The following is a 10644-nucleotide window of genomic DNA, read 5'->3' as shown; positions in this document are numbered from 1 at the left end:
TACTGCACCTTTGGAACAGTGTCATACACATAAGACAAAGACAGGCATCTGGATGTTAACAAAAATAAGTAACAAAGAAATATGATTAAACAAAATCTCTTCTCACATCATCCTATACTACATCCTCCTTCTGCTTAGCAGAAAATTGTACGTACACAAAAATACAAATACACAATTTTGTAGAACAGTCTGATTTTAATATATTTATATATATTTATATTTATATGAGTGGCAGGTTAGTTCATTATATAGAGCTTTTTGCACTTTTGGCTCATATGCAACAAGGCTTTATAAATTCAGCTTTAGCTTTCATTCAGGTTTTATAGCTTCTTGAACATTTGTTTTCACATTTAAAGCAGCATCCAATTTGCAAGAGGAGTTGGTGGTGGCTACAGCAAGGATCAGGTCAAGAGGTTATTTGGGGGCGAGGGGGAGGAGAATATACATTCCAGTGTGTGTGTGTGTTGTGTGTTGTGTGTGTGTGTGTGTGCGAGTGCTCATGGAAAACAGCCCAGAGTGGGAACACACCACTCCAGGATCCCATGTTTTGCCTCTTGAGGTAGGTGGGACACCTACAGCAGATGAGACACGGGGGCCAGCTGGGTTGGGGCAAACGAACGGGAAGGTGGGAGATGCCGACAAGAGGAAGGAACAGACAGGAAAGGACCCGCTGGAGCAACCAGCAGGGGTGGGGCGCTCTTGGATCGCTGATCTGGTGACACACGGAGTGACAGGAGGCGACTGGAGCCATCCCACACGCCCCGCCGTGGCCTGGAGACACGGCTGGCACGACCCCCAAGACACCATCAGTGGGACAAAACCAAGACACGCAAAACTGGGCATGAGGAACACGGATCTCCCCGTGCCCTGCTGGGGGTTTGGCCCATTTTTGTGTGGCTCTGGTGCTGTCCCACCACCCTTTCACTTGCAGGTTTGCAACACTCCCTACACTGATCTGCTGTCACCCACCGCCCGTGACAATCACTCGGTTCAGAGAAGAGTAGCAGTTCCAAAAGGCATCTCAGAGCAGGGGAAGGGGCCGTGTGTGCCACAGGCTCCACAAACTCCTGATTTCCATCAGGATCCCAGCAATGGATCCCCACAGGATCACTGCTTCTATCAACTCCCATCATCCACGCCCTGCAGGCTGATTTTCTGCCCTCTGCAGAAGAGTCCTCACAGCTTTCCTTGCCAATAAGACATTCCCCAGGCTTTCCCACCTCGGATGTTCAGCTGTCGGAGTGAAAACATTTTGCTCCTAATGAAAAATAAAACATCTTACATATGGATTGCTTTCATTTGCTGAACCCTTAAGTGGTACTAAAAACACCTTCATAGTGTTCTGTTATCTCCTTTCACTCTGGTCAGAAGAAATTCTCCTTTAACATTATTTCTTTAAACTACCATCGATATCTTTTTTTTTTTTTTTCTTTTAAAACCCACATAAAATTCTCCACCTTTACAAAATTATAACCACCTGCCAACAGTCAGGATTATTTTGACAAAGTGTTTAGCAGGTGCCACTATGATAAACCTAGAAATAACTCAGAATATAGGAAGAAACTGCCTCTGGGATTCCAGAGAGGTTTTGGCTGCCCCATCCCTGGAAGTGTCCAAGGCCAGGTTGGAAGGGCCTTGGAGCAACCTGGGAGAGTGGAAGGTGTCCCTGCCTGTGGCAGAGGGTGGAACTGGTCCCTTCCAGCCCAAACCATTCCATGATCCCAAAATGGGAGAATAAAGATGCATTTTAGCTCTTTCCATCCAGAGTCTGGTTATCCAGAGGTGGATGTTTAACACACAAAGCCCTTCGGATCTGCAATCCAAGAGGCAGTTTCCTACTGAACTCTATCCAAGCTTCCCCCCTCTTTGCCATCCACCCCAAATCAGAGATTGCAAAGGTTTGGCTGAGAAATGAGATCCCTTCCCCCAAGAGATTGAAAACCAAGAGGAGGAAGGAGCAGAGATTTTTCCAGCCGGAATCTGCCAGGCTCTGGACTTATCTGGACGGATGTATGGAGGGATGCAGGGAGGGTTCTTTTCACAAGAGGGAAATGAGGTCTAATCCTATTCCTCCAGCTCACTCTGGAGTCCTGTTCCTCACTTAGGCACTTTTAAAATCGACACTAAGGAAAAAAAAAACAAACAAAACAAAACCAAACCTAAAATTCAAAAAGTACTGCACATATTTCACACTTCCCGGGGCTTCCAGAAGCCTTGGGAAGATCATAAAAGACCAAGAGGAAGACAGCCAAGGCAATTTGTCAGGAAAACAGTGCTCCCCATGGCCACCACTGACTTGTCCTTGTCACCCCTGCTATGGAACTACATGGAGTTTAAAACCTGTCATTCCTGGATTATCCTAAAGGTGGTTCTGGGGCTTCATCCTGCTGGATGTGACATCTGAATTCCAGAGGGATCTGGGGCTCTGCCAGCCTAAGCCAGCAGCACTGGTGGGAGAAGTGCTGCCTGGAACCACCCAGGGCATCTCTGGCAGCGAAATTAAGGAGGGTCAGCTTTGAGTAGACGTTCCCAGAGCCAAAATCAAGGCAAAAAGGGTTTTTGCTTTTTGGGTTGGTATTGCAACGGGTGATGGGAGGGAAAACCTGTCCCTCAGGAAGGACCAAACAGGGCTCTGGTCCCACAGCAACTAAAAACCAGTCACCAGCTTCGGTTCACCACAAGCCTCTCAAGATGACACCCAAATTTAGGCAGAAGCCGAAAGAAAGGAAGGAGAAAATTCAGTGTTATCCACTGAAAGATGGATGGGAAGCTCAAAATCCAAACTCTGATTTTTCATTTAGAAAAGTAAAACTCCACGTTTTTTTTCCAATCATCTTCAAATCTAAAAGAACTCAATAGCAACAAGAATAAGAAGCTGCTCTGGCTGCAAAAAGTGATCCCAAACCCTGGGTGAATGAAGTGACAAAGGGAGAGCTGTGCAAATCCAGGCATCCTGTCCCAAACCCTCCCATTAAAAGCAGGCAACAGCAGCTGAGCCAGGAAAATCCACTCCAATTTAAAACAGGTTCCAACACCAAGGGCAAGCGAGACAAAAGAAAATGGAACAAGAAAGGTTTGGAGCAACCTGGTCTATGGAAGGTGTCCCTGCCCCATGGCAGGGGGTGGGAACAAGATGAGATTTAAGGTCCCTTCCAACCCAAACCATTCTATGATCCCATGAAGAAGATGCTCCCACCTTGTCCCTCTCCCATGGTCCAACCACCTTATCTCACACAGGAGGCTGCAAGTGAAGAACCTGCTGTAAATTGGCTGAATTTATGAGCTAATTTATTATTTTTTTTTAAGTGGTGAAAGTAGGCAAAACTGGTCATGTTTATTCTCTGCTGCGGAGAACATAAATTTAGACTTCAATTAAGTAATGGATACAGCACCACCTGAAAGGGAAGGTGTCTCTGAACTTGGATTGAAGGAGTATTAAAGGAATTCAAAGAGGTTTAACCAGAAATATGCTGTCTGAAGGTAATAAAGTGCCTTTACAGGAAAAACAGAAGGAGAAGACCAGGTTGGATGGGGCTTGGAGCAACCTGGGATAGTGGAAGGTGTCCCTGCCCATGGCAGGGAGTGGAACAAGGTGGTTTTTAAGGTCCCTTCCAACCCAAACCACTCTGGGATTCTGTGAGAAAGAAAATGGCACAAGTCACCAAGACAGAGAGGGCAAGGAATAACTGAAGAAGTCCAAGAAATAATTAAAATTATTATACTCAGAAGTTACTATTTCCCTGATTTTCTTATCTAGGCATTCAAACTGCAGTGAGGGAAGGGAGGAGTGCTGCTAATTATCCATGCTGGGAAAAGCCTGGAGCAGATTTCATAAGGCTGGATCCAACTTAAGCTTCAGCCCTACACTGGATTGCTTTTCATGAGGGTGGAAACAATATATATCCTGTATTTGGGGACTGTAAAACCAACAGGTTTGGGTCAGAGCACTTCAGTATGGAAAAACCACTGGTAAACCAGGAAGAAGAGGATGAGCAGGATGTGAAGGAGCTTGGATGGAGGAGAGAAGAAATTACCTGTGGAAGAAGCACTGAAGTTTGGGGAAAATAACCCGTGGCAAATTCAGGACCAAGAATCAACTTCAAAGTGAATGATCAGAGCTGCTGGAGGAGGGACAGCTGAGAACACTCCACTGGAATTCCTTCAAGGACATTCAGGCCCCACGAAGGAAAGAAAGGAGACATCAGTTTAGCAAGACGACTCGTGCTGGATGTGAGAGATTTTTTTTTTTTGAAGCACTCTGGCAATTTGATGAAAGGATTTGTGGAAACCAGTTGCTTGAGGCACTGCAGCTGGAAAAAAAAAGGGCTGTGACTGATCAGACTTTGTTCATGTTTAATGATTTTGGGTAATGGTAAAAGAGATTTATCGACGGAACCGGAACTTGGGGTACAGACAATAAGGCACAACATGTTCTCTGATGGAAAGTTCTCGCTGCACAGAACCCCTCCAGAACTCAGATCTCTGCAGATTATTCAATGGAGTGAAGGAGTTATGAAGATAGATCCACCTCTTTGGAGTCACAGATTTACAATTAAGGCCAGAAGGGACCGGTCTGTCACCTACGAGGAGACCCCGAATGTCAGGTGGCCTCCCACAGTCCCCATGCAAACTCCCTACTCTATAAACTTCATCCAAAGGGATGAATAAACCATCCTGCCCTTTCAAATACAACAAAAAAGAAATAAAAAAAAAAATCCCCTAATTGAAGTTTCTGCCTTTTTCACATCATTCCTGTTAAAACTTTGCCATATACATCCAATGAATTTATAAACATTCCCTCATCTCAAGAGCATTTATCTTCTCCAAGCACCTGGAGAAAGAGGACTGTGACTTAAAAAGTTCCAAAGTAAGGAAGTGGTGTAGAATTAACCTGTTCCTGCCCAATGAGCAGATGTGACAAGATGGAAACGTTCAGTTACACTGAAAGGCAACTCTCTGGGAGACCTTCTAGCACCTTCCAGAGCCTAAAGGGGCTCCAGGAGAGCTGGAGAGGGATGTAGGACAAGGGCTGGAGGGACAGGACACAGGGAATGGCTTCCCACTGCCAGAGGGCACAGAGAGATGGAAGATTGGGAAGGAATTGTTGGCTGTGAGGGTGGGGAGGCCCTGGCACAGGTTGTCCAGAGAAGCTGTGGCTGCCCCTGGATCCCTGGAAGTGCCCAAGGCCAGGTTGGACAGGGCTTGGAGCAACCTGGGATAGTGGAAGGTGTCCCAGTCCATGGCAGGGGTGGAACTGGATGATCTTTAAGGTCCCTTCCAACCCAAACCATTCTGGGATTCTGGGAACTCTCCCCACAACAAACCGAACAAGAAGAATGGTTCCAAATTCCAATGACAACTCCTCAACTGCCTCAATTACCACATCGATAAAAGATTCCAAGATGCTTCCTCTTCTCAAGGGGCAGTTACAGATTTTGTGCTGGGTCTTTCCCAGCAACACGTGGAATTTCCTCTTCACCACTCCGACCCCAGCGTAGCTCCACCTAAACTCAGCCCCCTCCATCCAACACAGGGAAAGGTGAGACGCTCCTGCTGCTGGTTTTCCGCTCCCAAATTCCATCAAACCTTTTAAAGAGAAGAACAGCCTGAACGTGTCAGGGAGAGTGCACATCAGGTTCGGGCTTGAAAAGATCTGCTCACTTGCCATGATGCAGAAATGGAATGGAAAACCTGGTCAGTGAGTGGATACTCAGAATTCCTGGCTCTGGTTTGCTCCTGGAGGATCTTTTCGGCCCTGTCACTACAGCCCTGTCAAAGAGAGAGAGAGAGAAAGAGCAGCAACTTCACCAGCAGACTTAGAAAAAATATCATATCCAAAGTCAAACGTGCTTTGCAGGAATGGAATATATGCTTAATATTCTTAATGGAATATACTGGGTGAGAGATATTAATTAATAATTTACTTTCATTATCTCTTTGCCCTCCTCGAGCGATCTGACGGATAAACTGTGTAAGTAAAATGTATTTTTAAATCTCAAACGATGTCAAATATATCTCAGAAGGCTGAATTCAACCTCTTAATTAAAGAGGTGGGTTATTTAAGCTCCATGTGCCATCTCAGCGTTACATGGAAGACTTTAATTAGTTGAGGAGAAGGGAGAGGAGGGCAGGAAGCTGAATTGAGGCCGGTGACAGCAGCAACTGAACACCTAAAAATGTATGTTCTTGAAAAGAAGTTGTTCCCACTGGTACTTGTGAGTGTAGTGCTGGAAGAACTGAAGTACCCACAGCTCTGCTCTGAACCACAGTGACACTGGGTGAGACTTACACCAGGATTTCAGTGCAAAAAGGCTGAGAAGTAACTGGAAGATTTAAATAAGAGCTTGAGGAAGTGCCTAAATTCTTTTCTGATGGTGCTCATTTTACTAAATTTGACTAAGAATCTCTTTACACACCAAAAAACCCCGGAAACCTGTCTGATAAGTGACTGCAGTGGGAGAAGAGCGCTATGGAAAAATCTGGTCAACTTGAGGGTAAAAATGGAGCTCAGGCTCTGCAGTGCTCACGGGCCAACAAATATTCACGACAGGAACAGAATTAAAAGGCACGGAAAACCCTCTGGCAGATGCCTTTTTGAGAAGCTAGCAACTTCTCAGGGAAAAATGATGTTATTCTGGGTCAGCACCAGACACCCTCGGTGGTTGGCAGGGATGGTGTCCAGCCAACCCTGCAGGTGCAAGATATTTCCAGGTTTTTTTTAAGGAAAAGGGGAGTTCCCTCTCGTCCCTACAGCACGGTAACTGGGACGGCAGAGAACTCGAGGACAACGTGGCAACAAGTGCTGGTAAGGCTTCCAAAGAGACACCAGGGAGGGGAATCTGGAGGGGGACACAAGAGCCAGTTCCATTCCCTGCTCCGAGGAACCGGAGACCAAACGGTGCGGAGGTGACGACACGGGATGAGTTCAGAGGGGTTCACGGTTCACCTTCCTCGACTCCACAACCCCAAAAGAATGAGGAGAGCTGAACCAGCCCCTGGGCAATCTGTCACATAACTAAACTCCCTTTTTTGTCTCCAAAACTCACTGAGGAGCGACACGTACACGGAGTGGGGAACAGAAAACCGGGAGAAGCAGCTTTGCATAGAAAACTGGCCTCAGCTCAGCCCCTGCTGTTGTAAGTCACCATTCATTTAGGTCATTATTTAAGTTTACAGAGGGTCTGTGTTCCAAGTGTCACTAATAACAGTGGTATTAAAGAGAATTAGGGGGCGGAGGATCTCCTGCTTTCAGTCACAGAAAAGATAGAAATCCTTTTAATCACAACCATGCCAATCCCCGGCGTTCTAAAGCAGCTAATTACACGTCAGGGACACCCAGTCATTCAGAGGAGCTGCCATCACTTCTCCTGCCATACTCCCATGCATTTATCCTGCCCATCCCAATTACCCTGGCTGCAGTTTGAAAGGATTTAGCACAAGTGTGCTGGGTGTTTTGATCAGCAGGATACACCCCGCTGCCATGGAAGTGAGAGGGAATGAATGGCAGGGAGAGGCTCCTGCCAAGCCATCTGAGGGAGGGATGCACTGTACATACAGAAACATCAAAGGCCCCATCACCAGCTCACTCCAGTTCAATGCTTTTGGTTCACTGCCGCTTAAGCTGTTGGCTGGAGCACTCCAGACCTTCCTGAAAGAACGGGATAAAGCCCAACACTGCAGCCATCCAACCCATTAGTTCGTTTTCTGGATCAGCCTCATGAAAAGGGGTGTTTAAAGTGATTTGTGAATTTTCCCCCTGCACTCCAAATGGCAAATCCTTTTCTACCTCCACGCCCCATCCCTACGAGTGTCCAAGGCCAGAGCTGGACAGGGCTTGGAGCAACCTGGGATAGTGGAAGGTGTCCCTGCCCATGGCAGGGGTAGAATGAGCTGGTCTTTAAAGTCTCTTCCCACCCAAACCATTCCCCGATTCTCTGATAAAAGCCCCATGAAAACAGGCAGGAACAAACAAATCCAGGCTATTTTTAAGTGACAAGGCCTCTGTCTCACTGGTGCCACTGACATAATTTCCATTGGTTTGATTTGATTTGTATTTTGGTTGGACAAAAACCAACATCAAATCGCTGTCACGTTATTGACAGTCCTCAAAACACCCAACCCAGCTCTTCTAGTTATAACACATTTCTCATAAAGAAGGTAATTTCTGTGTATTTCAGATTTGGATTTGTAGCTGCCATCTCTAGAAAGCCTCTGGTTTTCATCAATGTGCAACATCTTTTAGTCAGACAGTTTAAACCCCATGAATTTGACAACAGTAGGAGAGGCTAAAACGAAGGTTTTAGGGCTGTGCCAAATGCCTGTTGGCCAAGAATCCTGAGTAAATATCCCAGCTGCTAAAAAGCCCAAGGGGGAATGCTCCAGTTTGAAATGTCTCTGTAACTCTTCTTGGGAACTACGAGGTACTTTTTTTTGGTCAGGCCATCAACCTTCCCTCTTCCAAGGGATCACAGTGAAAACTCCCAACTCCACAAAACTCCATTAAAATGGCTGAGATCAGGACACAGCCCTGACTGCTGCCACAAACACACACAAAATCTGGGCAATCAACACATATTAAGGTCACTGATGTGGAACACAGTTTTAAGACCAATCCTTGCCACCAAAAGATTCCTGCCAAAAGCTACCCCAAACCAAAAGATTATTGCCTATGAGCTTAAGACTTTGATCAAAATAACATTATCAAGCTAAGTAACTTCAGAGTGCAAGAGCTTGGCTTGAAATAAGAGCAAAGTTTTATTTTAACAAAAAAACCCCTAAAGTTTGCTGGTTAATTATTCAGTGAGTTTGAAAGAAGCTGATGAGCACTGGGAGGTATGAGGGCTGCACCCTGATGGAGCTGGGCTGGGAGGAGGAACATAAACCTTCTGCTAAGAAAATTATTAATTAAAGCAAGCTCAATTCCAGGATAAAAGGAGGGGGGGGGTTTCCAACTGAACATCCACAGCTCAAAATTATGGGCAAAATCCCACACTGAATCTTAAGTAATCTGCAGAGAAAAGTGTGACTCCAGCTTTGCGCTGGAGTTAAGATCACACACAGGGAACCACAATCTTGCATTAAGGCAGCAATTAATGTTGAGTTTTGGGAATTCTTACACCAGTTTTAGTGGTTTTATCTATTTGAAAAATGCAACCTGTTTCCTTATGAAACCCTGTTACAAGTACCATGTTTGTTTTTTTTTCCTAGCAGTGGCCAACAGTAAACACTTAAAGAAAGAGGATCTAAGTAATTATAATGTGACTTTTTCCCAGTCAAACCCTTTTCAGCTTCTGATAATCGCCAATTTGTGATTTACTGACCCAGAATTTGTAGCTTATCACAGTAGTCACCAGTGGGCTTAAGTTAACCACGATTTCTCCTCTAAGACGTTCAGCTACGTGGAACTTTTCAGCAGCAAGACAGGGATGAACCCTCACAAACGAAGGCAAAAACTGATCTACAAATCACAAATGTTACAAAAACATGAAAAACTTACCAGTCTTATGTCAGGCAATGAAACAAACAGAGCAAGTCAAATATCCCTGAAGAACTGTGTAAACAGAGCAAATAATTAATGAAAGTTCTAACTTATGGCTTGATTGGAGCCTGGAGCCAGACCCTGCAAATAAAGCTCCTCTCTATTAGTAAACTAGAACAGCTGACTTTCATGAACAGCAAAACAGAAATAAAACCCCAACAAATTAAGAGGATTTCTTTCAACAAGTCAACATGTATAAATCAGAACTAGGGAACAGCCCAACCTGAGCAGCTCTGTACAGAATCACACAATGATTTAGGTCAGAGGAGACCCCTGGAGGTCTCTAATCCAACCCTGTCCAGTTGAGTTTTGAATATCCCCAAGGATGGGAATTCTACTGCCTTTCTGGGTTGTTGTTCTGCCACTCTGAGTAGGAAAATATTTCTCTTTATATTCATCTGGGATTTTCTGTGATGAAACTTTAGCCCACTGCCCCTCACAACTTTGCTGTGCCCCTCTGAGTCACAAAGTAATCCTGAGTTGGAAGGGACCCGTGAGGATCACTGAAGTCCAACTCCTGACTCTGCACAGGCCTCACCCAATTAAAACCAACCTATTAAGATGGTCAAAAACCAAAATACAGGAGGTCCCCAGAGCCAGCCGTGGACAGAGCCAGCTCTTACCATCTCCCTCCACGTAATTTGGGCTCCGACCCTCACATCTCCTGCCCACACAAGGGTCCCATAAACGCTGGAGAGAAGGGTCTAATCCCTTTCCATGACCTGCTGAAGGCTTTTAATGAGGTCCCTTAATTGCTGCAAGGGTGTACTGCTGACTGACAGGCAACACCGAGTAATGGGATTCCACTATAATCACACATGTGTTCGTAGAGCATTCAGAAGATCAACAGAGACAGGTCTGCTGATTTTTATCAACTCATAATGCTTTTGCAAACGTTTGGGATCTCACACTTCAGGAGAAAACGGTGGGGGAATTAAAAAAAAAAACAATCTATAAAAGAAGTGGAGGTAGAAATTGTTGTTTTAAGAAGACGGTAAAAGACAACAACTCAAGTATAAGGACTTTATGAGGGGAAAAAATAACAGCCAGAAGTTATCCTACGAAGTTAAAAGCAACCTGTGCCCACCATAGAGGAGGAGCATCTT

This window comes from Empidonax traillii, unplaced genomic scaffold (genome assembly GCF_003031625.1).
Source record: "Empidonax traillii isolate 1590-97213 ecotype Southwest subspecies unplaced genomic scaffold, ASM303162v1 scaffold1060:size1239554, whole genome shotgun sequence".
NCBI classification, from domain to species: Eukaryota; Metazoa; Chordata; class Aves; order Passeriformes; family Tyrannidae; genus Empidonax; species Empidonax traillii.
Note: the sequence above shows the minus strand (reverse complement) of the source record.